Below are 24,924 nucleotides of genomic sequence, written 5' to 3' on the forward strand. Positions count from 1 at the left end.
TGCATGAGGAATAAACAGACAACTAGGATGTTCTTAGGGGCAGGAGGTTCAGAAGTCGGCCTTCTTGCCTTCACTTCTTCAACTTGTCCTGAGAGGCCACAGCTTCCATGGTTTATGCAGGGTCTCTTCATCTCCCAGGAACTGTTCCAGTTTGATGGGCTTCAAGTTCTTGTCCAATTCACAAACAACGGGAATGTCAATTAACAGGTTCAACTCCACGATGATGGCATCTTCTAAGAGCCCCTCCAGATGTTTGACGACTTCTTGAAGGCTATTGCCATGGGTAGCAACCAGGACCCTCTTCCCCTTCTTGATCTGGATGAAAATTTCTTCATTACAGAATGGCAGTGCTCTGACAATAATGTCCTGCAAGCTCTTACAGGAGAGTAGCTGGTCCTCAGTAAGGTCTGCCTATCTGCTCCATTGTGGCCTGTGATACATCGTAAGTTGGCCTCTGGGTCTTTACCTGCCCCTCATCATGCTTAGCAACAGTTTCTGCTTTGTTGAGATCTGTCAAACCCTTATAGTGTCACTCACTGAGACTCCAAATCCTGACCAAAGATAGCCACATCTAGTCAATGGCATCCAGGACTTTCCGATGGTCCTGGATGGTTCTCTTCTGCACAGAGGTGAAGCAGATGTCAAATGCTTAGTCAGCATCTTGAAGCATCTTGTGTCCCTTTAGGGTCAAGTCTCTCTCTGTCACATCAGCTGAAAAAGTTCTCCAGGTTCCAGGAGCTCTCACCATGCCAGATCAGCACCAGTCTGTAGGAGGCCCTGCCAACAGGCGGGGGATGGAGCACAGATCGAGTATCGCTGAGATTCTGCTCCAAGAAGTAGAATTTTAATGTACAGAGAAACTGGAACTATGGATACAGTCAGGTTCTTGATTTATCTCAGGGTGGAATACTATGTTTCTCTGATGCCCATAGAGAGCATCTTGATCATTTTTTGTAGGAATTTAAGGAGAAAAAGGTGTTCTTTTAATGACTAGATATATGGTAAGGAACACACTGAGTAAAAAATAGATGAGATACTGATAGAGAATTCAACAGCACTAATTCAATAAAATGATGACAATGATTTAATAGTCCATTACAAACAGAAAAGAAGCATAGTAAAGCCTGGTGAAGAATAGAAGTACAATATTGTCTGAATTACAAAATCTTGAACCCTGGTAATCCAATAAAAGTGGAAACTCACTGAAGGAGGGCAGCTAAGATGACCTAGCTCCATCCATTCCATCCTGTGGTAGGTGGAAAAAAATGAATCTTTGTCTTGTCTTCTGATCGTATGCATTCTGTGTCATGCATGCCTGCATACATAGATAAAAATCACACACACACACACACACACACACACACACAATAGATAGATGATAGATAATGATGTTGATACATAGATAGATAGATAGATAGATAGATAGATAGATAGATAGATAGATAGATAGACAGATAAGTGCAAAAAAATCAGAAAGACAAGTTGGAAACCAGAGGGTACAACTGCTTTGTCTAATATAAACATTCAGAAATAAATTGTGCAGATACAAGTGGAAAATAACATTTTACTTTAATGAGAAGGTAAGGCAGAAACAAAGTTTCTATAAACTGCAACATTCAGAATGGCAGGGGATAAATAACAAAGAGTAGAGAGGAGGAAGAAAGAAGGAAGATGAAGTTGGATTGTCAAGATTGTGGTTAGGTAACAGAAGTTGAATTTATCTTATGAGATCTTTGATTTCATTTTTATAAAATGGGAGGTTATCAGGGAAAATGGAATTTGAACGAAAGTGTGAAATGAGAGGGATTTACTTACTATTTTGGTAAGTCCAAAATGTATCTCCATACTAAATAGAAATGATTTTAGTTTTTCTAAAAACTAGAGTAAAAAAAGTCACACTACAATATTTTTAGATGAAGCAGTAATATTTGAACTTCTAAAGCAAGTTTGATCTGTCTCATTTGTTTTTCATATACAAAAACATTCTTCAAACCCTTTAAAATAGAAGACCCATTGTTTGTTATCTCAAATCTGCTCACAAACCATGTATTCATGTATGTGGAATGTTTAACATACAGATATCGTAGTAAGAAATATAAATAGTGATTAATATTTGGAAAATACTCCATAACCTTAGCTATCAGAAGAATACATAGTATCTCAGCCACCTTACCATCATGTAGAAGGAAGAAATGTTATTATTTATCAAAAAAATTGTGGCATTATATTTCTAAATTTTCAGAAAAATGGGTGTTATAAAATATTTATTTTATAAATATTTATATTTATTGATTAAGTTGACTTGATACCATTTTCCTTTTCCTTCTTTTTGGTTTTTTTCTTTTATTTTCAATATTTTATATTTTTCTATTTCATGCTCACTTTCTGCCTATTTTGACTGTGATCTTGCAGATTACCTATTTTTTTATTTTTTTGATGAGTCTTCCTTTGTATTGTTTATAGTATCCCTGCTGGTTACCATAAAAATGATTTTCCATTAAAACCATGACATCTCATCACAGTGCAGTGCATAGAATATGCAATTGTCAAAATTCTTTAAGTGAATATAGTAAAATAATGACCTTTCACTGACATTTAGATAGCTAAAATAAATGAAAACAAAAGGCTAGATAGGACTTATAATAAATATATTTGAACCTGAAAATGAGTTTTTTCCATTTCATATATCTACTCTTGGCTTTTTAAAATGTTAAGTTTTAAATATTACAGTAGTGGCATACTTTCCAAAGTTTTTTATCATCTATTAGATATACATGTATCCTTCAGAGAGTTGTTGAGTGTTCTCTTGATACTCAAACTTTAGTGCAACTAAAGGGAGGTAGCAAGTTCATGTTCATGGTCTCTTGCCTTTACAGTGCCAAAGGCAACATTTCTGCCACAATTTGTAAGACAAAATTATGATGCATGTTCCTTAATTGGAATTCACAACACAATTTCTGTTATTAAGAAAATATTGTTAATGGAGTGGGACTCAGGAAGACATGATTCTTACGTGCTTTAAAAAATTAAATGGAAGTTAAAGTCTGCTTAAAACTAGGGAAAGGATGGAAAAAGAAATTTGATGGAAAAGTAAAATGTGCTAAAAAAATATTGCGTGAATGATAATAAAGAAACTGAAACACAGAGTAAAAAAAAAAAAATAGACCAAAACACAAAAGCCCAAAGGACACAAATGTGGGTTACAATGGCATAACTCAAAATCAAACACCATTTATTTAAATAACCAAAATTTAATGTTCAATATTCTATTACACCTTCAAAATTACCATCAAAATATTTTTGAATTACCGAAAAAATTAAATATTCTTTGAAAACACCTCTTCAAGAGGTAATTATAGATATATAGATATATATACATTTTAAACTTTGTTAAGATATGAATGGTCATATAGAGTACTAACTAATTCTAGAAAAAAGGCTTCAATTAGCTGCATATATATGTCTTTGTGTTTGAGCCTCTTATTAGTTTTCTGCAGGAAATCATGGCCAGGCCTAACATCAACTGAAGTCTCCAGAAAGAAGATGAGGCCCCACAACAACAACAATTCCATGTGGAAAATAATAATAACATTAAGCTGACAAACATCATCTACAGATCAGCTTTGAACTACAAGGTGCTCAGAACAATTTTGAGATGACTAGCTGAGATGATCCAGTCTCAAAGACTACTTGAATAAGGACTTAAGATAAACCCTGAACTTTGGCATTATACACAGACTGGATAATGAAGGATATAGTTATCTTTCCTAGAATTTGACAACTAACCTAAAATTTTCTTTCAGGATAAAGATAACTTTGCCCATACCCAGCAGGAAGCAATTTTAAGAATAAGACACCCACATTCCCAAAGAGGTGGTGTGGGGCGGGTGGGTTTTTTGGTCTTTTTAATGGGTATTGGGTCTGGGATAATTTTTATTGTTTAGGGGGATTGGTTACAAGTTGTTGTCAAGGGTTAAGAAAAGGCTAAGCAAAGGAGATTAGATTTAAGGTTCTTGTTAAAAAAAAAAAAGAAGAAAAGAAAAAGACAATTACTAGTTTTAAATACTTTACATTGGATTGGATTGTTTTATATTGCATACAAATTTGAAATTGATATTGTTAGAAAATGCTATATGTATATTTCTAATTGTATTTATACCATTCATTTAACAATGTAATGCAATTTTCTGATCCTTGAATATTATTATTACCAACTATTAGGATATAAAGAAATGAAAGTTAGTAGTTAGACATTACAACAAGACTTATAGTCATATTAGATATGTTTTAAAAATTGAGCAGATATATTTTAGACAGGTCATCTTCAAGCCCTTCAGAGATCTACAGGATATGGCATTTAAAATGTTTTAATAACTTAGAAATTTTTCTTTTTTGAGACATATTGGCTCCTGGCAATACCAATCTACTTCAGAGAAAATATGGGCATTTAAGAAACTGCATATGGAGTTAACTTTCATTGTGGCAAAAGTTAGCCACTGGACAACAAAGGATTCTCGAATCATCAGGACAAAATGGACAGACAGAACATGAAACAAAGGACTACTGATTCTTGCCAAAACAAGTGTGGTTATGGCTTTATCAAAAGGAATTGTCTGAGGCCAGGACAATATGGCACCATCCCTGAAGTGGCCTTCGCAATCCGGAAAAGGTACAGTGCCCTTTTCTTCGAAGGCAGCTGAACAGGCAGTGAGCCGATGGCTTCTGTTGTGCAATGGAACAGCAGCTGAAAGCTCGTGCCTCTCAATAGTAGACTGGCATTTAATAGAGGGATGTGGAGAAGAAGGGGATGCTGAGATGGAGCCATATATACACAGCCAAGAAGAATGAACAGCTGAATTCAAAAACCATCAACAATTTCCCGAATTTAAAATCCTGAATCATGACAGGACACTAGTGGAATTCAGGTGTTTCTGGTACATGGACTGCTCTCACCCAATGTGAGGTTGAACTGTTGACCTTGTGTACATCCTACTTCACAAATGAGTCTGTCAGAAACACTAAGCCTATAGGCTGAAAATGATGCCCCAACACTGCAGAGAAACCTCAGGTGACTGTCCTGCAGCTGCCTGTTTCTGTCAACTCACAAATTTTTTGGAAGTTGCTTGCATGCACTTCCTGTTTTTATTTTTGTTAGCTAATATTATTTCCTTCTTGGGTCTCTGAGGGAGTTGAAGATTAGTTAGTTATAGCTGAAGGTTAGTTAGTTATAGTTGAAGATTAACTAGGATAGAAAGTGAATTAGATACATTTTGAACTTAACCAATATAGGATAAATAATGGAATTATTTTCTCTGATTTGTCAAATACCTGTTTAGGTATTTATTACTTGTATATATTGTATATAGTTATTGTACTTTTGTATATAGTTTTTCTTTTGTTAGTTATAACCTTTTGCTTTTTTTTCTTTTTATTAAAATAGGAAAGGGGAAATATGGTGGTATTCTATTTGTACTGAAATGTGATTTTAATTGTATGTCAATAAATAAAGTTGCCCGGGAGTCAGAGCTATTAGAGCCATAGACAGAGTATGTCAGTGGTGGCGCACGCCTATAATCCCATAGATGTCTGTGTGTTCAGGGATACAGCCAGCATTGGAGACATATGCCTTTAAGACCTGGAGGGCTGTACTTATAGGCAGTGACGAGGCAGTCATGTGTTTGGGTTTACAACCAATGAGAAGGCAGAACAGAATGATTATAAAAAGACATACACACAGGAAATAGCTCTCTTTCGGAGAGCTAGGACCATTGCAGGAGGAATGGTGAGATTTTAGCTCTGAGCTCTGACCTCTTGGCTTTCTCTTTTACATTGGTTCTGTGTTTCTTATTTAATAAGACGGTTGGTTACATCTACAGGTAATCATGAAGACTTGAACCCACAGAGATTGTGGAAGATACATAGAGACTGAACAGGCTCAAGACCGGGCAGTTCCCAGTGCTGTGAGGGAAAAGTGACACAGGCTCCCATGACTAAGGAAGAAGTAATTGACTCAGATTTGCAATGGAAACTTAGTTTTCTCCAATGGAGTCTTTTGGATTTATTAACCAAACTTAACTGTAGACCCCATTTCCAGCACTTGATGACCAGCAAAAAACAAACTCATATTTTTGTGGACTTTTTGTCTCATCCTGCTTTGTTTGGATATTTTTCCCCCTTGGTGGTGATCTTTTAATTGTATATTATGGTTTTGATATATTTTTTTTGAGACAGTGTTTCTCTGTGTAGTTTTGGTGCCTGTCTTGGACCTCACTCTATAGACCAGGCTGGCCTCAAACTTATAGAGATCTGACTGGCTCTACCTCTCGAGTGCTGGAATTAAAGGTATATGCCACCACCACCCGGCTATATTGTGGTTTTGAAATTTGTGTTTTAAAAGGTTTTGTATGCATGTGAGTGTGTTTCTTATGGTTTTTTTCTCATTTAAAAATTGCTTTTGTTCTTGCTTGACTACTATTGTCTTTCTGATGAAAGAGAGAAAGAAAGACTTGTTGTCTGAGTAGAGAGATGGAGAGGTGGGGAAGATGTGGGAATATTCAGAAAACTGTTATCAGAGAATGTTAAGCTCTGTGTTTCATTCTAGGAAATGACTTCTATGCTGTCAAGTTGTAATTTGAGTGACTTACAATCACTTATTTTTTTAATAAGTTTAGGTATACTATATTCCCTGCATATCTTGTCTAAATTAATATAGTTCTTCCACTATTATGAACATCACCCAATCTGAGTACTAATTTTGTTGTACTCAACAAATCTACCTGGCATGTGGCAAACACTGACTTTTCATGTCTCATTAGAGTTCTCAAGATTCTTCATGTGCATTCAAGGAGTTTGGTTAAATGTACAGTGATAGGGATGTATTGTAAAAGCTCTGCATATAGTGTTCTAACAACCCTTAAATAATCATTTATTCATCCCTAGACATATGTACATATAGCACAGATAATTGGACTTGGTTATGCATGCATGCAACAGTAAATATATACACACATGTACATGTGTGTAACAATAATAATTCAAGAAGAGATCATTAATTTTGGATAGGTACATGGGGGAGTTAGAGAGCAGGAGGGATTTAGATACAGTATTCATATAAAATGATTGAGTATAAAATCAAAGTGTCATATAACAAGGTATATGTAATTTCTTGATTGACTCTATTTAACTTAATGATACATATTCAAGAAGCCTCCATTTCTTTTGAAAGTGTCTGAATATACCACAATTTACAGGAGTACTTCTCAACCTTTTTAATGCTGTGACCATTTATACAATTTCTCCTGTTCTGGTGACCTGAACCTTAAAATTATTTCATTGTTACTTCATAACTGTAATTTTGCTACTGTTTTGAATTACAACATAAGTATTCAGATATATAACCCCAAAACAGTAGTGACCCACTAGAGAACCACTGATTTATAGTCTCATCTACAGAGAGACATTCAAGTTTTTTCCAAGCATTAAAAGTTAGAAATAAAAAGACTATAGGGAATGTTATGGAATCTTATAAAACTGAATATTTCTCCTGGCCTAAAAATGGGCATTTTTAATCAGTTATCAAAATAGCATTGGGTATCTAAATGTAATATTCACAAAATATCTGTATAGAGAAGATTGATGAAATGGCATTGAAATTGTCATGCTTATTGACCTTGGAAGAGTTTGACATTTAAAGTAAATACAGAGCACTCTTGTATAGACCACATCACACTTAAATATTTTATTATATTAATAAGATGTATGGATCACAGAGTGAACCAATAGCATTTTAACCAATTGATTTTTGTTGATTTATTGCTTAATTTTTTGTTTTTGTTTTATTATATATCCTTGTTTTCTTTCCAGGATTGTGCTTAGCTTCCATAGTAATGTGACAATCATATAATCTTAGGTTCATATCAACTGTACTTCAATTTACATGTTTAGATGATCTTGATATCTTTAGGAGGACTGAAATGTGCTTCATATAATACTCAATAATTGTGAATTGACAGACATTTTTTTTCCTCATTAGACCAAAGTAACATGTTTGGGTGGGGGTGAAACCCTCAAATTATTTTCTTTAAAGAGACAAAGTAGGTTACTACTGCTTAGAAGATGGCTTCGAAGATAACTAATAATTTTCACCATTCTCTTAATGACTTAGCCAGAGTGTTAGGATATTTGTTGAGCAAAAAGTGATAAAAGAAAGTATTGAATTAAAATAGTGGCTGCTTTAAAATGGAAATACATCATTGCATGTGCAAAATGAACTAGTTTCATGATTTAAATTCTTTCCATTATGTGGTGGTTCCAAGATACTGTTGCTTTGCTGATGTTTTTGATGAATGTTTATGGAGAATACCTTATCTAGATCTTTTTATAATCTTAGTCTAGTTTTGAAGTTGAGCAATAATAGTTGCAGAAAAGGGATTAGGAAGTGGTTCTTCTGCTTCTCTTTGCTCAGAAATTTTATGAATCATCAGTTACTAAAGGAATACTTGTTATGTGTAATGAGTCCATCTGCGTGATGTAATGAAATGGATTATAATCAAATTATTTAATAGGTATAAACCTATTCAGATTATCTTACTTTTATAAAAGTTTCATGGTTTCTGCTTCCCATTAAATAATCTATTTTATTTAATTTTCAAATATTGGGATAGTCAATTAGTTTGTACCATTTTAATACCATCATCATTACTATTACAAGCCTTTGCCAATTATATTGATCCCTTTAAAATTAATTATGATCATATTGGTCTTATTTATTGTTTGTCTGTTTTTAGTTTTGTTTTGCAGGTGATAGGACTAAACATAGGGTTTTGGACATAGAAAACGCATCTGTCACTAAGCTATAATCTTAGGCCCCATGCACTTCTTATGAATAATTTTATTTTGTACATCAATTACTTCTTTTCTGTGTTGTTTTATTTAGGCCAAAGTTACTGTTCTCTAGTTTCTTTTTTTTCTGCAAATTGATTTTATTATTATTTTTTTTGTTGTTGTTGAAGTTTGTTTTTTCTTTTATTTTACTATACCATTAGTTCTACATAACAGCCACAGATTCCCTTGTTCTCCCCCTTCCTGCCCCCCTTCCCTTCCCCCCAGCACATCCCCCATTCCCACCTCTTCCAGGGCAAAGCCTCCCCCGAGGACTGAGATCAACCTGGTAGATTCAGTCCAGGCAGGTCCAGTCCCCTCCTCCCAGATTGAGCCAAGTGTCCCTGCATAAGTCCCAGGTTTCAAACAGCTAACTCATGCAATGAGCACAGGACCTGGTACCACTGCCAAGATGCCTCCCAAGCAGATCAAGCCAATCAACTGTCTCACCTATTCAGAGGTTCTTAAATTAAACCAGAAGTTTAAGTTATTGTTTATAACTTTGCCTTTTTTCTAACGCAAACACAAATATTATATTTCTTGTTTGTTGTCTTCTTTGCTTCCCTTTATAGACTTTCATTTTGAAGGTCTACTATGGACACTTACTCCAGATGCTATCTCGAATGTCCTAGAAGTTCATGTCAGTTTTACTCTGTTTGCACTTTGCCTTACAAGACAAAAGAATTTGTCTCTTCTCAGACACAAGTATTTCCTGTTAGAAGCTTTATCTTAGTGGAGTACATTCTTCCAGTGGAATTTTTTTGATGCTTATAATTTAATTTTAATCACATCTTTTATTTAATATTTTAGCTCAGCATACAGTGATGGGTAGATTATAATTTTCCTCCAAGAAATTCACTCTCCCTTTCATTCCCAGTTAAATGAATAATCCATTGTCATTCTTATTTCCACTCCTTTGTATGTGAATTTATTTTAGGTTTTTTGTTTCTTTGTTTTTTGTCCCACAAGTATTTGTCTAGTCTTCTAAAAATTGGAGTAGATTATTCTCTTAGTTGGATGGAAACACTATGTGACTGTGTGGCTTCCTGTGTGATGTTTCCAATGTAAAAACTCACATTTGATTGCTATATAGTATTATGCAGAGAAAACATTTCATTTAATGGCTTCTTTTTCCATTGAAAAACAGGGAGCAATGTTTGATGCCACACATGGTATGCTACACCTGCCTCTTGCTCTCTTTGAGGCCGAACTTCATAAGATACCTTTGATGTGCATAAACCACTTTAAAGGTAGTGTTTTTATTTGTGAATAAAAGATGTTTTCTTACCAATTCCTTAAGGATGCTTTTAACTTTTTACCTATGGAGAGTACAAATCAATTCCAGCAGTAATGCATCTAAAATTGACAAACCGTAACTAGACCATTCTTTCATTTTCATTTTTTGCAGCAAGAATATATTATGTATGGCATCACTTAAAAGCACCGTAAGAAAATAGCATACCTGCTTATTTTGCTTATCATTTTATGTGATTTTTTTTTATCTACTCACACTAAAACTTTTCCTGACTAATGTGTAAATAATTCAGTTATGCAGCAGTAAAAATTATTAAGTAACATAATCACCATGTAAATGCTTTATATCTACATGTATATTTGTTATCAACAGATAAAATTACCATTTTATTGAGATTATGCTAGTAGCAAAACAACAAAGCCCGAGGAATCAGTTTAGAATACTCATCCCCCCCATTCAAGACCCTAGCTTTACCTCTATGACCACAAAAGAAAAATGAAGACTATAGATTCTGTATATGCATTGTTACTTATGCTTCTAGAATGTTTTATCATTCCTAACATTATAGTAGACCCCACCCACCTGAGAACATAGCAGACGCTTTCCTCTCTAGGCTTGTTTTCTATTTCTAAGATTCTTGTTTCTTTAATACTCATCTTAGGTTGTTTTCATAATTCAAGGAGTCTTGGGGAAAACACATGGCCTAAACTTGAGTAGGTAAATTACTTTCCATTGTCACTTCAAAAATAAATGTTAAGAATTGTGCTTTCTGCTGGGCGATGGTGGTTCACGCCTTTAATCCCAGCCCTTGAGAGGCAGAGCCAGGAGGATCTCTGTGAGTTCGAGGCCAGCCTAGAGGCTATCAAGTGAGTTCCAGGAAGGCGCAAAGCTACACAGGGAAATCCTGTCTCAAAAAAAACAAAACAAAAAAAAAAAGAATTGTGTTTTCTATCATAAAATGAAAAGGAATTAGGTCATAGCAAAGAATAATAAATCAAGATCATATATACTTCATGAGTGTATTGTTGAGATTTCCAAACCTAATATTTCATTATGATGATCTCAACACTTTCAAAATTTTGTTGCTGTGAAACTTACTCAAATTAATCTGATTAATCTGGTACTGTCTGATGGACTCATCAACTTTGAGATATTGCTTCAGTAAAAATTGCTCTAATTCATTCAATACCCTTTGATACTATTATTTATAGTTACTCATTGTGTGTCTACAATAAATTTACTTTAATAATTTTATCATAAATTTATATCTATATTCTTATAAATGTATGTTTATATTTCCTACCACATAATAAGTTAAAAATATTTACAGAATCATAAAAGGAAGGGAAGAAAGAAAAATAAGTGAGTAAAGCAAAGATGGAATAGGAAATGGAGGACCGAAGGAAGGAAGATGGATTTAAAGGAGGTAGGTGGTAGAATCATTATTTTAAATGAGGCATCTTAAATTTTTAATATCCTTCTGACATAAGCCAAATTCTTAATTAAGCCGTATAAGATATGTGTGACATATTGATTGGAAGTCCCAGCTATGAAAATGAGGACATCTTTTTATTTGTAGATTGACTCATTCTAGACATGAAGAACAACTATTCTCATGCAAATGCTGCTATTTTCAAGGAATAAAGCTAGTGTTTAGGGAAAGGTCAGTGCTAATCCTTGTAGCTACTAAAGCACTTTCTTATATGACAGCATTAATGCACCAACAAATTTGACCTAAACAACAGAAAGAAGAATTATGACATGTAAGTAACATTTAGTAGCCTACTATAATGTTAGGAATGATAAAACATTCTAGAAGCATAAGTAACAATGCATATTTATGGAGAAAACCAGTAAAGCTGATATTTTACTGTAAGGGGTGATAATTTTATAAAGTAAGAGAAGACGAGTTTGTGTTTTATTGAGAAGAAAATCTGAATCACCTCTTATACTAAGAGATTTCTATGTATGAAATTTTTCATCTTCAGAGTATTAAATTACCACAAATATTTCTACTTAGTGGGAAATTGTATCTGTCACCAGAAGAAATTCATGCTGAACATCTTGAAAGTCCAAACTGCCTTATGTGTTCATGTTTTCTTGCAATAATAATAGCCGACATCTTTTCTATCTATCATGACTGGCTAATATGATAAAATATTCTATGAGGGCTTCTATTCTGTGTCTACTGAATGAATTAGCTTTTGAATTATCTGCAAATGATTCTAAAATTTAATTAATTAGCTAAAATACAGAAATAATAAAATTATATTTTATGACATGAAAATTAGATAATATGCTTAATTAAGTATTTATATAAAAATTGCTATGTTTCCCTTGAAAAAAAATTTTCAATATAAACATAGAAAAACATATATACTCCACATATTTAATTGCTCATTTCTAATTTTGAGGGATATTGTCACAAACAAAAAAGATAGCAACAAATTTATTTCTGAATTTGTATGTGTCTCTGACTCAAAATAAAGAAGCAGTGTTTATTCAATGTCTATATACTCAGGAAATATTATTTTGCGCTTACACAAATCCTATACTCAACTATTTTAATGATGAATTATTATAGGTTTGCACTATGATAATAAACTTATTACATAAATAATATGTAAAGCAACATATAATTTTAAGAAAATATGATACTGTTGCTATTTCCTCATCAGATCAATAGCTCCAAAGTCATTTAAGGCTTTGTGTATAAAGAAAACTAACTAGTTAATGGCCTAAATGGATTTTATAAAATTGAAATGCACACTTAAAGCATTATGGTATAAAATTGCAGTTTTATTTTTGAGCTAAGTAAATATAAATGTAGAGATATATAAATCACAAAGGCAGACCAAGAAAATGTACTAAGAATAATGGTACTCATTTGTAATCCAAGTACTCAGGAAATTAGATTAAAGCAGGAGAATTGTGTGTGTGTGTGTGTGTGTGTGTGTGTGTGTGTGTGTGTGTGTGTGTGTGTTAAAATGTCTGAGAAAATGTCAGATAAATTCATGTCTACAATGCTGGTTCCAGAAGAATAAAGTCCTCCCTGGGCTACATAAGAAAAACAGAGACATTTTCAGAAAAACAAGGGAAGAAGAAAAGGAAAGAAAGAAAACATGGAAAAAAAGAAAGAATGAAGTAAAGAAGGAAAGAATGAAGAAAGGAAGGAAAGAGGAGAGAAAAGAGGAAGAAAGGAAGGAAAGAAGAATGAAAGAAGGGAGGAAGGAAGGAAGAAAGGTAGGAAGGAAGGAAGATACAGAAGAAGGGTAGGAAGAAAGAGAAACAGGAGGATGAAAGAGTTAAAACAAATTTAGTTTTATGGAATTCATGTTCTAGACATGTAGTACACAGTTGATGAACTGTTTGGTAATGGTTAGGAGCTGTGTCCTTATTAGAAGAGATGTGAGGCCAGGTCTGGGCTTTGAGGATTCAAAAGCCCACATGAGGCCTAGTCATTCTTTAAGTTCTCATCTACTGCTCCAGTATCATGCCTGTCCGCTTCCTGCCAAGATGATCCCTGACTAATCTTCTGAAACTATAAGGAAGGCCGCAATTGAATACTGTCTTTTATAAGAGTTGCTTTTGTCAAGGTGGCTCTTCAAAGCAGCAGAACAGTAACTAAGATACACATATACATTCAGGAAAAAGACTAAAAGATGATAAAAATCTGTCTAGTGAGTCACTGGTTTGCTCATACCCTACTGGCAAGTTTTCCCAAAAAGTTCAGTATTTTTCTTGGCAAAAAGTTGTTCTGTCTTCCTTTTAGCAGCATAGCTAAATAATTCCTACGTTCTCTAATTCTGTTTTCAAGAATGACATAAAAAATGCTATTACATTTCTTTAATTTCAAAGTTAAGTACAAAAAGACACAATTGTGCATTTAAAAACAAGAGGAATTCTATGAGCAAGGGGCATCAAGATCATGATGGGAAACCTACAGAGACAACCAAACCAAACTAGTGGGAACTCATGAACTGTGGACCAACAGCTGTGGAGCTGCCATGGGACTGGCCTAGGCCCTCTGCATAGGTAAGACAGTTGTTTAGCTTGACCTGCTTAGGGGGCCCCTGGCAGTGGAATCAGGATCCATCTCTGGTACATGAGCTGGCTTTTTTGAAGCCCACTACCTAGGGTGGGCCACCCCGCACAGTCTTGATACAGGGGGAGGGACTTGGACCTGTCTCTGCTGAATGCACCAGGCTCTGATGACTCCCAATAGGAGGCCATACCATGTTGGAGGAGGGAATAGAGGGTGGGTTAGCAGGGGAGGCTGGAGGGGCAAGAGGAAGGAAGAGGGGGATCTGTGGTTGGTATGTAAAATGAATAGAAAATTTCCTTTTTTTTTTTTTTTGGTTTTTCGAGACAGGGTTTCTCTGTGTAGTTTTGGTGCCTGTCCTTGATCTCGCTCTGTAGACCAGGCTGGCCTCGAACTCACAGAGATCCACCCGGCTCTGCCTCCCGAATTCTGGGATTAAAGGCACATGCCACTGCCGCCCAGCTAGAAAATCCCTTAATATCCACACATTGTGCTAGGACAAGGCTATAGGGACCCAGGATTTGAGGTACCTGGGGATGAGTCTCTATGATGGGTTTCTGTCTGATCTATGCTGAAGGAAATTAATGGCATCATTTTCTACCTCAAAAGTGAACATAATAATCATTTCTATCCCGCAAAAATACTAATAGAACCAAAGAATATTGAAATAATGAAAACTCATACCATCTAAAGAGACAATGTGTAAATTTGTCCTTACATAAAATTAAAGTTATATGACATCCAATAAAATAATTTCCTTTAAAATTGTATCAATTTATTCTAATTTATAGACTCAAATACATCTGAAAGTCTAAATAAAAGTCTAACTTGAGGAAAACTAATAATTTAATAATTCTTGTGAGATTCTCATTACTTTGGTAGAAACTAATTTGCTTGATTGGCTTAATTAATACCACCAACTCCTTCAACCATTCTATATAATATGGAATAAAATGTCCCTTATAAGTTTAGTTTTAAATTTTAACTCTACTGTATCTTAATAATTCTCAAGCTGAGAAAATTGAAATACTTATTTCCTCTTCTTGAGTATATATCAGTGTTTTGTAGGTATTTTGGTTTTAAGATATGCTTAATAAATTATTCCCATATTGAACAAATTAATGAATTAATTATAATTGCTTTGATTTTTCTTCATTAATAGTTTGCTCACAGAAGAAAGAAAATTCACTTCAACTTTCTTATGAGACTTTTCATCATAGTATGTCATAGCTACAACATTAATAATAATTCTGTCATAATTTAGTACTATTTTATGTATTTCTCAACACTTAGAAGTTTGATTCTAATAGCAGTCTCCATCATAAGTAAATATGTATCTAACATTTCACCTTACACTTTACTCTGTTTGAATTAATTATTTAAATTTTGGAATGGAACACTTCTGATAAAGTTAAATTGCAAAAATCTAATATATTCTGGACTTTGCAACTAATAGTATGTGACATTATAATTTTACTATTTATAACAAAGGATAAAGAATAAAATCGTGAAAGATTTGGGGGCCATTATTTTGAAATGTGTGTGCATATTTATGTATCAAAGAGCATAAGTCTTCATGTATTTTTAGAATTTCACTTTGTATCCAAAAGACAACTTTATTTTTATTATGTACTTTGCATATTCTACACATAATGCAATCTTTTCTGAAAACTACTGAATATGTATTTCATTTAATTTTTAATTTCTGCATGTTCCCACATATTTTTAGAAACTTTGTGTATATGTGTGCTGTAAAATCTAATGCATTCTGTAGTGTTTCTTCATTTTAATGGTATTTCTATCATTTAACATTTCCCCACAACATCTACTTGTTAAAAGCAGTGAGACATTAAATTAAAATGAATCAAAAACAACAAATTTTAATATGAAAATAAAATTAAGAATGACAGGTTTTTAACAATCAAATATTTCAATATGTAGTTTGATTGCTTATTATATTCTTGGTATTAATAGGTGCCTAAATAGGTTTTTTTTTTCTTAGCAAGTAGTTTACCCAAAGGATAAAGGATATATTTAGCATACAATGTATATCCAACAACAGAACTCTTATACAAGATTGAAAATGTTTACAGATGGCTGGATAATAAGTTAGTGGAAGTTGGATAACTCAGAAATAGTTAACATTAAGTACTTTCTGAATGATTGTTTCTAAATTACTACAAAGAATAGTAAGTGTAAGTTGTTGACTTACAAGTGGCTTCTAATTTTGTGTGTGTGTGTGTGTGTGTGTGTGTGTGTGTGTGTGTGTGTGAAAGAGAGAGAGAGAGAGAGAGAGAGAGAGAGAGAGAGAGAGAGAGAGAGAGAGAGAGAAAGGCAGACAGACAGACATGTTACTTCTCCTGTCTCTTCTTTCACCTCTATCTCCAGGGGCTGGAAAGCTCACCCAGATATCACTTTGCTCAAAATAAATCTGGTCATTTCCTTTTTCAGTTTGGCTTGATCTAGCTTACTGCATCAGTGAACTAACTATTATCAGGCTACAGAATACCCACTGAAGAGATTGTGGCCATCCTGTCTTGTTAATGAGAATGGGCGAGACATTCTTTGAAAGTATGCAGGGAGTTCGAGGAATGCAGCATTCATTAGTCAAGACCCATGGTTGATGGGTCATTAGGGTTATGCAATAAATTTCTTGGTTCACCAAGGTAGATGTTGGTAAGATAATTTATTTGTTTTGTCATGAGCACCTAGCCTGTATCAAGTAGAAATTATTCAAGTCCTTTTCAGGCCAATTGAAACCACAGTTCAGTTTCTCTGAGATGAGATATTCCAGTAAATCAATCAAAAACTTTAATCTGGGCCTATACTTTAACATAAGGCTGCTGTTAATAAAGTCAAATTATCAGAATTTTTTTTAAAAAAAATTGTGCTACAGAAAAAGTCCCCCATTCTAGAATATCCCGCTCACCCCAATTTCTATTCTTTATTTGTTTGCTTCTTTTTTTTCTGGATACAGCTATAAAACCCTAGAACTTGATATAAAATGACTGTTTTTTTCTTTTTTACAACAGAAGAGCCAGAAGTCTCCAACAAATGCATCCCAAAGAATTAAAGCAGGATTCACAGACTAAAACTTAAAAAAATGATGGCTGTGATCAATACTTGCAGCCATGACCAGCGTAACAGAGAAATCAAAAACCTCCAACAATTTCCAATCATCCCCTATGTGTCTCTACCTTGGTCATTTATATAATTCATTAGCTAATAACTGCTCAAGATGACTGATTTGAATTTTATTCACTATCTTTGGAGACAGAATATCAGTCTAAAACCTCTCCTGACCAAGGACTCATTCTGTAAACCAATTTGGCCTTGAACTTGAACTTAAGATATTCCTCTTGCCTCTGCTTCCAGAGTGTTAGGATTATATTTATGTAACAACACACATTGCTGGGAAGGTGTGTTTGATTGACTCTTGACACATGCTCAGTTGATGGGCAGTAAAATCTGTTCCCTTTGTAAAAGACCAAGCCGTTGGCTAGGACATGTCCTCTATTCAATCAACAAAGGAAGCTCTGCTTTCCTCACTGTAACCTTTAGCCCATCAATATATTTTTATTATTGAATTTGATATATCTTGTTAATTAACTGATTGATTGTAATGCTGAGAGCTGATAAAGACGCATATCCTTAAATGTGTTCTATGTCCCATCGGGCAGTATTTTAAACAAGTTACAACTAGTCATTTTATTTGGTAGGTCAACTGATTCAACTTTTAGAGATGCATTTCTCAATGTCAAATTTTCAAATTCAAATATTAGACTTAGCTTGAAATCAAGGATATATGCCTTAGAAAGCCCTTCCTAAAACTTATGTGAGCCTTTACCAAGTCATGACTGAGAGAAGATTCTTTGGTAGAGTCTTTAATACTCAGAATTAGCAAGAAGTTTTGTTTAAATGATAGCAATTGATTATTTCTTTTTATAACAAGAATCAAAGTCAGAGGAATTTATTGATCTGGGCTAGCTGGGAATAATTACCAGCACTTATGAGTTAAGATATTTTACTAACTGGAATAAAATAAACAAACTAAAAACCTGCTGTAACATGGTTGCTGCTGTAAGTTGAGAAAATTTACAATTATTCCTCTTAAATATGTAATACATAATACAACAAAAAAAAACAAAAAAAATATTTCTCAACTTTATATCTTCTGTCCTTAGCTTATAGAGGAAAAACAAACTTATTTGTGGCACTTATGGCAGCCTAGTAAGTAATGCGTTTACACTTCTGAAGAGTGGCAGATAGGAGCATGTAAGAGAGCATATAAGCAATGATTAGCAAAGTCTAGTTTCAAACTTTATAACCAAACAAAAGAAAACCCAGATGACTGCATATGTACAATTTTGGCTTCTTCTTCTAACATCAATCATATACATTGGAAATATTTCCTTGAGTAATATTATGTTTCTAGAAAACATTGAAAAAATATTTAGCAGCAATAGATTTTGGAAGACTGGAAAAACTAGAGACAAGAAATCAAGTCAGTGACATTAAAATCAGAAGCATCACATTTGAGGGAGATCTCTTAGCAACTACACGGTAAACTAACATCACTGCTCTTCTTCATTTGTGCTCCAGTACTGTTACTGTGCTAAAAATAGTACATGCAATTGCCTCTGCACTTCCTGAGGCAGCTTAACTATAAATAGTGGCACATTTGGGGTTATCTTCATTTAATATTCAAATTTTGCTTCATGAATTTGTACTAAATTAATAGAATCCACACATTATGTTGAGAAACTGTTTAGTAACTTGCTTTACAATGGGGTGACTCATCTCAAGTCTATGCAAAGCAGAATTTCTGAGCACAGATATAGTGTTCCTGTGGTATCAACCTTCCAATGGTACAGCATATGGAATTGGCCAGGGCAATGCAATCTGATGCACAATGAAAAATTTTTTTTAGCAAAAAGAGCCTGAGTATTATTAAATGTCACATATTAGTTCTTGGCTAATAATGAAGGGCTAATACTTCTCAATGTTGAAACTATGGGGCTGTAGTAAGGAGGAGTAGGAACTCTATAAGGAAATGATACCAACCTGCAGGCATTCCACAGTGCGTGCCATGTTTTGCCTTGTTTCAGTCACACTCAATTTATCCCTGACTGCTTCAATTCCTGGAAGGGAGATCTTTTTACAGTAAAACTGGATTCATGACAGAGTAAATAAGAGACTCTTAAACTGTTACTTTTCATAGCTATTGCATACTTTATGAAACGGCAATTAGCTTGTAAAAGTTTTTAAAATTGCCTTTATTTCCATTCCTCTGATTCTCTGTGCCTCCTGCCTTAATCTAATTGTTTGCTCTTTTGCTCTAATTATTATTATTATACATATGAATAAATATATAAGTATAGCTTGAGTCCATTTAGTGTTGCTTCTGTATGTATATGTGACTTCAGGGCTGTTTTTATTATATTGGATAACCAATTAGGGGATTATCTATGAAAAAGGCTAATCCTCCTTTTTGCAGAAGTCTTTAACTGTCTGTATTTCACTATCCAATGGTGGAAACTTACGATGCTTCCCCCTTCTATACTAGCATGTCTATTGATATCTTAACAAATGAGGATATTGCTGCTAAGTCAATGCAATAAAACATGTAAATAATCTGAAAGACAAAAGTTACATGATCATCTTCAATAGACACAGAAAAGCTTTTGATGAAATTCAATCAAATTCCATGTTAAAAGTCCCAGAGATAGAAAACTGGTAGAAACATTCCTGAACATTGTAAAAGTTATATATGACAAACACAGGTCCAACGCTATCCTAATTGGAGTAAATCTCTATGCAAACACATTAAAATTAGGAATAAGAGAGGGCTGGTCCCTATCCCCACTCCTTTCAACTAATGTTTAAAGCACTAGCTGGGGCAAAAAGGCAATAAGAGACATTTAAATGGACACAAATAGGAAAAGAAGAAGTCAAACTAGCCGATTTTTCAGATGATATGATTTTATAAGTAAATGATCCCCAAAATTCTACCAGAAAACTTGTAGAAACAATAAGCAATTTTAACAAAGTTACAGGATACAAAATCAACTTACAAAACAGTAGGGTTTCTATACACTACCAACAAATACTGTTGAAGAGATCATGGCCTGCAATCCAATTTACAATAGGCTCAAAAATAGTACAATAGCTTAGAATAAATCCTACTAAGGAGGTGAAGAATCTCCACAATGAAAACTTAAATATTTGTGAAAAGAGATTAAGGAAGACATTAGAAAATGAAAAGAATCCTATATTGATTCATCAGTAAAATTAAAATTTCAAAAAATGACCATCCTTCCAAACGTAGATGCAATGTGAACCCAAACAAATTTTCTACAACATTCTTTGCAGAAATAGAAAAGACCAATCAAATAATCATATGGAATAAGACCCTAGACAGACAGGGAAAACTGAGTGAAATGCACAATACTGGAGGGATTACTATTTTAGTATTTAAGACATATTCTAGAGATATAGTAATAAAATCAGTGCAATACTGACAAAAATAGAAATGTAAATCAGTGGCACAAAATAGATGTCCAAACATCAGAATATGTAATGACAACCCTCTGATATTTGGCAAAGAGGCAGGAAACATACACTAGAGAAAAGAAAACATCTCCAACAAACATTTCTTTAAAAACGAGATATCCTCATGCAGAAGAATGAGCAGACCTCTATCTTTCACCCTGCATAAAAAAACCTAAGTGGATCAAATATCTCAATTTGATCCAAAAATATCAAGACTGCTCATAGAAAATCCAATCCTTGATGTAGAATTTTAATTTTCTATAAAGGCAGTCATTAAATGAAATTTGTAAACTCAAACCTCAGATGAATTGTGTTGAGGCAAAATAGAAAGGTATGAAATCTTATAAATACATGGTATGAAAACATGAGAAAGAAGATATTGGCTACTGGGCTGCTGATGAAATCGAAAACTTAGACATTATTCAGTAAAACCAATGTTGTTTACATTGACAATATATGCTTTCCAAAAGACGTCTTGTCAACAACAGCAAATCGACTGTATTTACTTCAGGTCCAAGTGATGTATAGCCTTGAGAGTTTAGGATTCTATTTTCTCTCCTGTGTATAAGCACTGCATGACCCAGTAGGCCTACTTCACGGATTTGTTCTCAGAAAAATAATCTTTATCTTTTACTCTTGTAAACTGCAACTCTGAACAATGTTGAGAAGGTATGAGGCATACTTTGCAAGCAGGTTGATATTGTAGCTGACATGCTTCTTAGCTGGAGGAGATAGATGATTCTTTTCCTCCTCTCGTGGCTTATTTAGCAACTTCTAGCACTATGATTTCTAGACAAGAGAGTTGAAGCTTCGAATTGAGAATCAGTCCATTTCTCCATGTTCTATGCTATAATTACATGGTGTCTTCCATCAAGTTGAGTATGGTAACTAATAGCATTAGCCTGTAATGTTAATTTATGAATTGATTGTAAAAATCTTTGAGCAAGAACTAAAATAAAAATGCAATCCATTCTTGGTACTAAGGGTTTTATTTAGTAGAATGTGCTATCTACTTGTGGTATTCTCTCCCCCATTATGTACTGATCCCATTTATAATCTTGTTATATGTATATATTTTAGGAAGCTTCTACAGTAGGTTTCCATATGGCTTTTCAAAAGGCCTTTATTGATACTCATCCCTGCCAGTTCTCCCTCCGTTGTATTATTCCCCAAACCCCAAACCCTTTAGTCCTCTTGTTCTAATTTCTCCTTTATCCCTTAAAGCACTATATTCTAACTCCTTTTCCTTAGATCTCCTTTCACTTGGTTCCTTACTATCCTAATCTCTGTGGATATTCTAAATGAAACACATTTATCTAAAGCTGTACAACTAACACCATTTCCACCTTCCTGAGGACCCTCCACACTGACTTCTGTAATGGCTGCACTCCAAACCAGCAAGAAAGATGTTCCCTTTCCTTGCATTTCCCCCAGCACGTGTTACCATTTGTTTTATTGATATAGTCCATTCATAGTATAATGAAATTTCAAAGCAGACTTAATTTTTATATTTCTCTGATGGCTAAGGATAGTGAACATTTCTTTAAGTATCTCTTTACCTTTTTTGAAGACAGCACTTAACTCTGCATGCTACTTAAGGAGAAAGGTAATAATTAATATCAGCCCAGTGACCTGTAACAGCAACCTATCTGCAATATAAAGCGGTACAATGGAGGCACAAATGCTTGGAGCAACACCCACCACTTTTTCTTTTTAAATTGTACTTAAGACCCACTCCATGAGATGGAACCCATGTTTGACACTGTGAATGTGTTAGGAACCTGAGGATAGGTAGATTATGAGCCTAGGGGGAACCTGAATCTATTTTTCTGCTAGAAAAACAGAAATAAAATTACTCCTAAAGACATATTATCAAACCTGTAGAGATCAGTGCTTTGTTTAACCCTCAACAGGGAAAATGCTTCTTGCATCAGAGGGGAATTAACACAGAGACCCACAGCTGGACAATGTACAGAGGTTGACAACTTTGGAACGCTTAGTACTAGGTGGGATATATCTTCATCAAACCTCTCCCCTTAAGATTCATGGAACTACACAGAGATATAGGTTATTGATGACTTCTGGGGAAATTTGCCTTCCATAAACAACAGGACTAATACACATATGAATTCACAGAGACTGTGGCATTGTGCAAATGCACTGCATAGGTTCAAGGCACATGGGGCCCCCACTCTGAGAAAGGAGAGTGAACATGAAATAACCACCAACCAAGTCGTTATTTTCAGTTGATTCTCACTTGGAAAGAGAAAAATCATTTTTCTACAGTGGACTGTCACTGGACACATTAACCACATTCCAAGACAAGCCTCCTCTCTGTGATCTTGTATACTTACTGTTTCAGATTTTTTTTGTCTTATTCATCTTTCTCCGGTATATTGTGATTTTCATATTCTGTGTTTGAGGATTTTTGGAAGATTCCACGATCAACAGTAGTTGCTCAACACAAAATTGCCATTCTTAGCAACTCAAGAGCTACCAATATCACATATCTTCAACCTTATTTAACTTTAATAAAAACCTAATTGCAGCTTCTTCTGGAGAAGCTCAGACTCACACTTTAATGTATCACATTCTTTCCTTGAATACTTTTCATTCCATTAACTCCTATCTTTGAGATCTATGTTTAAAAATATGTTTTTAATAAAATCTCCAGGTCTGGGTGCTTCATCCTAAAAGTATTTGCTGTCACATAGACTGGACTGTATTAGGACAGAACTAAGGTTTGTAAGATAAAAGGTGTCTCTTCTTTCTCCTGATGGGGAAATGGTGGCTCTGTACCACTGTGAGTCTTACTGATAACAGAATCACTCATGTGGAGGCAACTCCGAGAGAGTAAAATGTGATGCTAACCTGGTTCTGATTGACAGTTGAATAGATTAAGATTGCTTTCACTCACACTCATTATTTCTCAATGGAAAACAAGATGTTGGTAGTGTATGGTCACTGCCACTGATGATTTTTAAGTACAATTATAAAAAAATTACTTCTATCTTACTCTAAGAATGGCATATGACACTTGTTTGCTCCCAATGCTTGGTTTCTTCCTTAGTTGTAATGAAAACCTGTTGTCTTGGTATTCTTTATTCTCAGCTTGATACTGGATTGCATTTCCAACTCAGTCTTCTTACATGTGTAAAAAGAAGATCATCTAGGAGCCTGATAGACACTGCCAGTGAATTTTAAAGAAATCATTTATGCATTCTTCTTATAAAGGACAAACATTCTCAGGGACATGTGTTCTGTACCTATTAATTCCTTGTATATGTAAAATGTAGGAAGATACAATATTGAGCAATGTACATTTTCTAATTTATTTCTTTCTACAAATGTATTTTCCTATAATGCCCTTAAATATAAAATATGCTAACTAACCTATAAGAATATAATTATGACTTATTTGACCCTATTAATATTAAAATATATGCAAGCAATCTATATTTTGTAATATTGGAATATTGATAACCTTACTAAAATTTAATTATTTAGTCATTTATATGCCTTTTAACCGAGATCAAATGTATATTTAATTATTTAGTTCTTTCTAATGTGTAGGTTCATTATACCTTCTGGTCTCTGAGAAATGAATAAAGAATACCAACAAAGGTCAGGAGAGATAAACTTACTGAAATGAAATTCCCTAGAGAGAATAGGATTGTAGGTTATAGTAAGTGAATACAAGAGATAAAGGACTACCTTTGTATGGTCACATTTGCATTAGCCATATCATTACATTGGTACTGTGAATATTTTCTCAGTTGCTGAACACATGAGTTAACTACTAAAGATCTATGTTAATGTCAGCACTATGAATTCTGAAATTCATAATGGCTTCCTGAAACATGCAAAAAGTAAGATATGCATTAGTTAAAATTTTAAAAGGTCTAGATAAATAAAACCCCAAATTAATGTACTTTCAGTACTTATATCCAGATAATTCATTAAGAACATGGGATTTAGTGGGTAGAAAATATTTCTGGGTCACACAAACAATAAAATAAGAATACAATATATTCCTTCATTATTTTATACATGCTTCTCAGTATTGGCAAACAAACTTAGCATGTCTCTGTGAGTTGTGTGACAGATTGGGTGGTTGAGATAAACAAGTGTCTGAATCTTCGGATTCAGATGGAAAGAATAGCTAAAATAGGTTAAAGCTGTCTGATTAAGACTC

At 34.1% G+C, this 24,924-nt stretch overlaps 1 long non-coding RNA gene and 1 pseudogene across 1 annotated transcript in view; one reads left to right on the forward strand and one right to left on the reverse strand.

The window, feature by feature from the left end:
- Nucleotides 1–70: 70 nt before the first annotated feature.
- On the reverse strand, nucleotides 71–2,179 carry LOC114690583 (annotated as a pseudogene).
- Nucleotides 2,180–10,718: 8,539 nt separating this feature from the next.
- LOC119086741 overlaps nucleotides 10,719–24,924 on the forward strand; it is a 28,563-nt gene continuing 14,357 nt past the window's right edge. The window contains exons 1-2 of the long non-coding RNA XR_005090084.1: nucleotides 10,719–10,852; nucleotides 11,466–11,561. This is a non-coding gene — a long non-coding RNA (uncharacterized LOC119086741). The remainder of the gene's footprint in view (nucleotides 10,853–11,465; nucleotides 11,562–24,924) is intronic.

Source organism: Peromyscus leucopus, chromosome 16_21 (assembly GCF_004664715.2).
Source record: "Peromyscus leucopus breed LL Stock chromosome 16_21, UCI_PerLeu_2.1, whole genome shotgun sequence".
NCBI classification, from domain to species: domain Eukaryota; kingdom Metazoa; phylum Chordata; class Mammalia; order Rodentia; family Cricetidae; genus Peromyscus; species Peromyscus leucopus.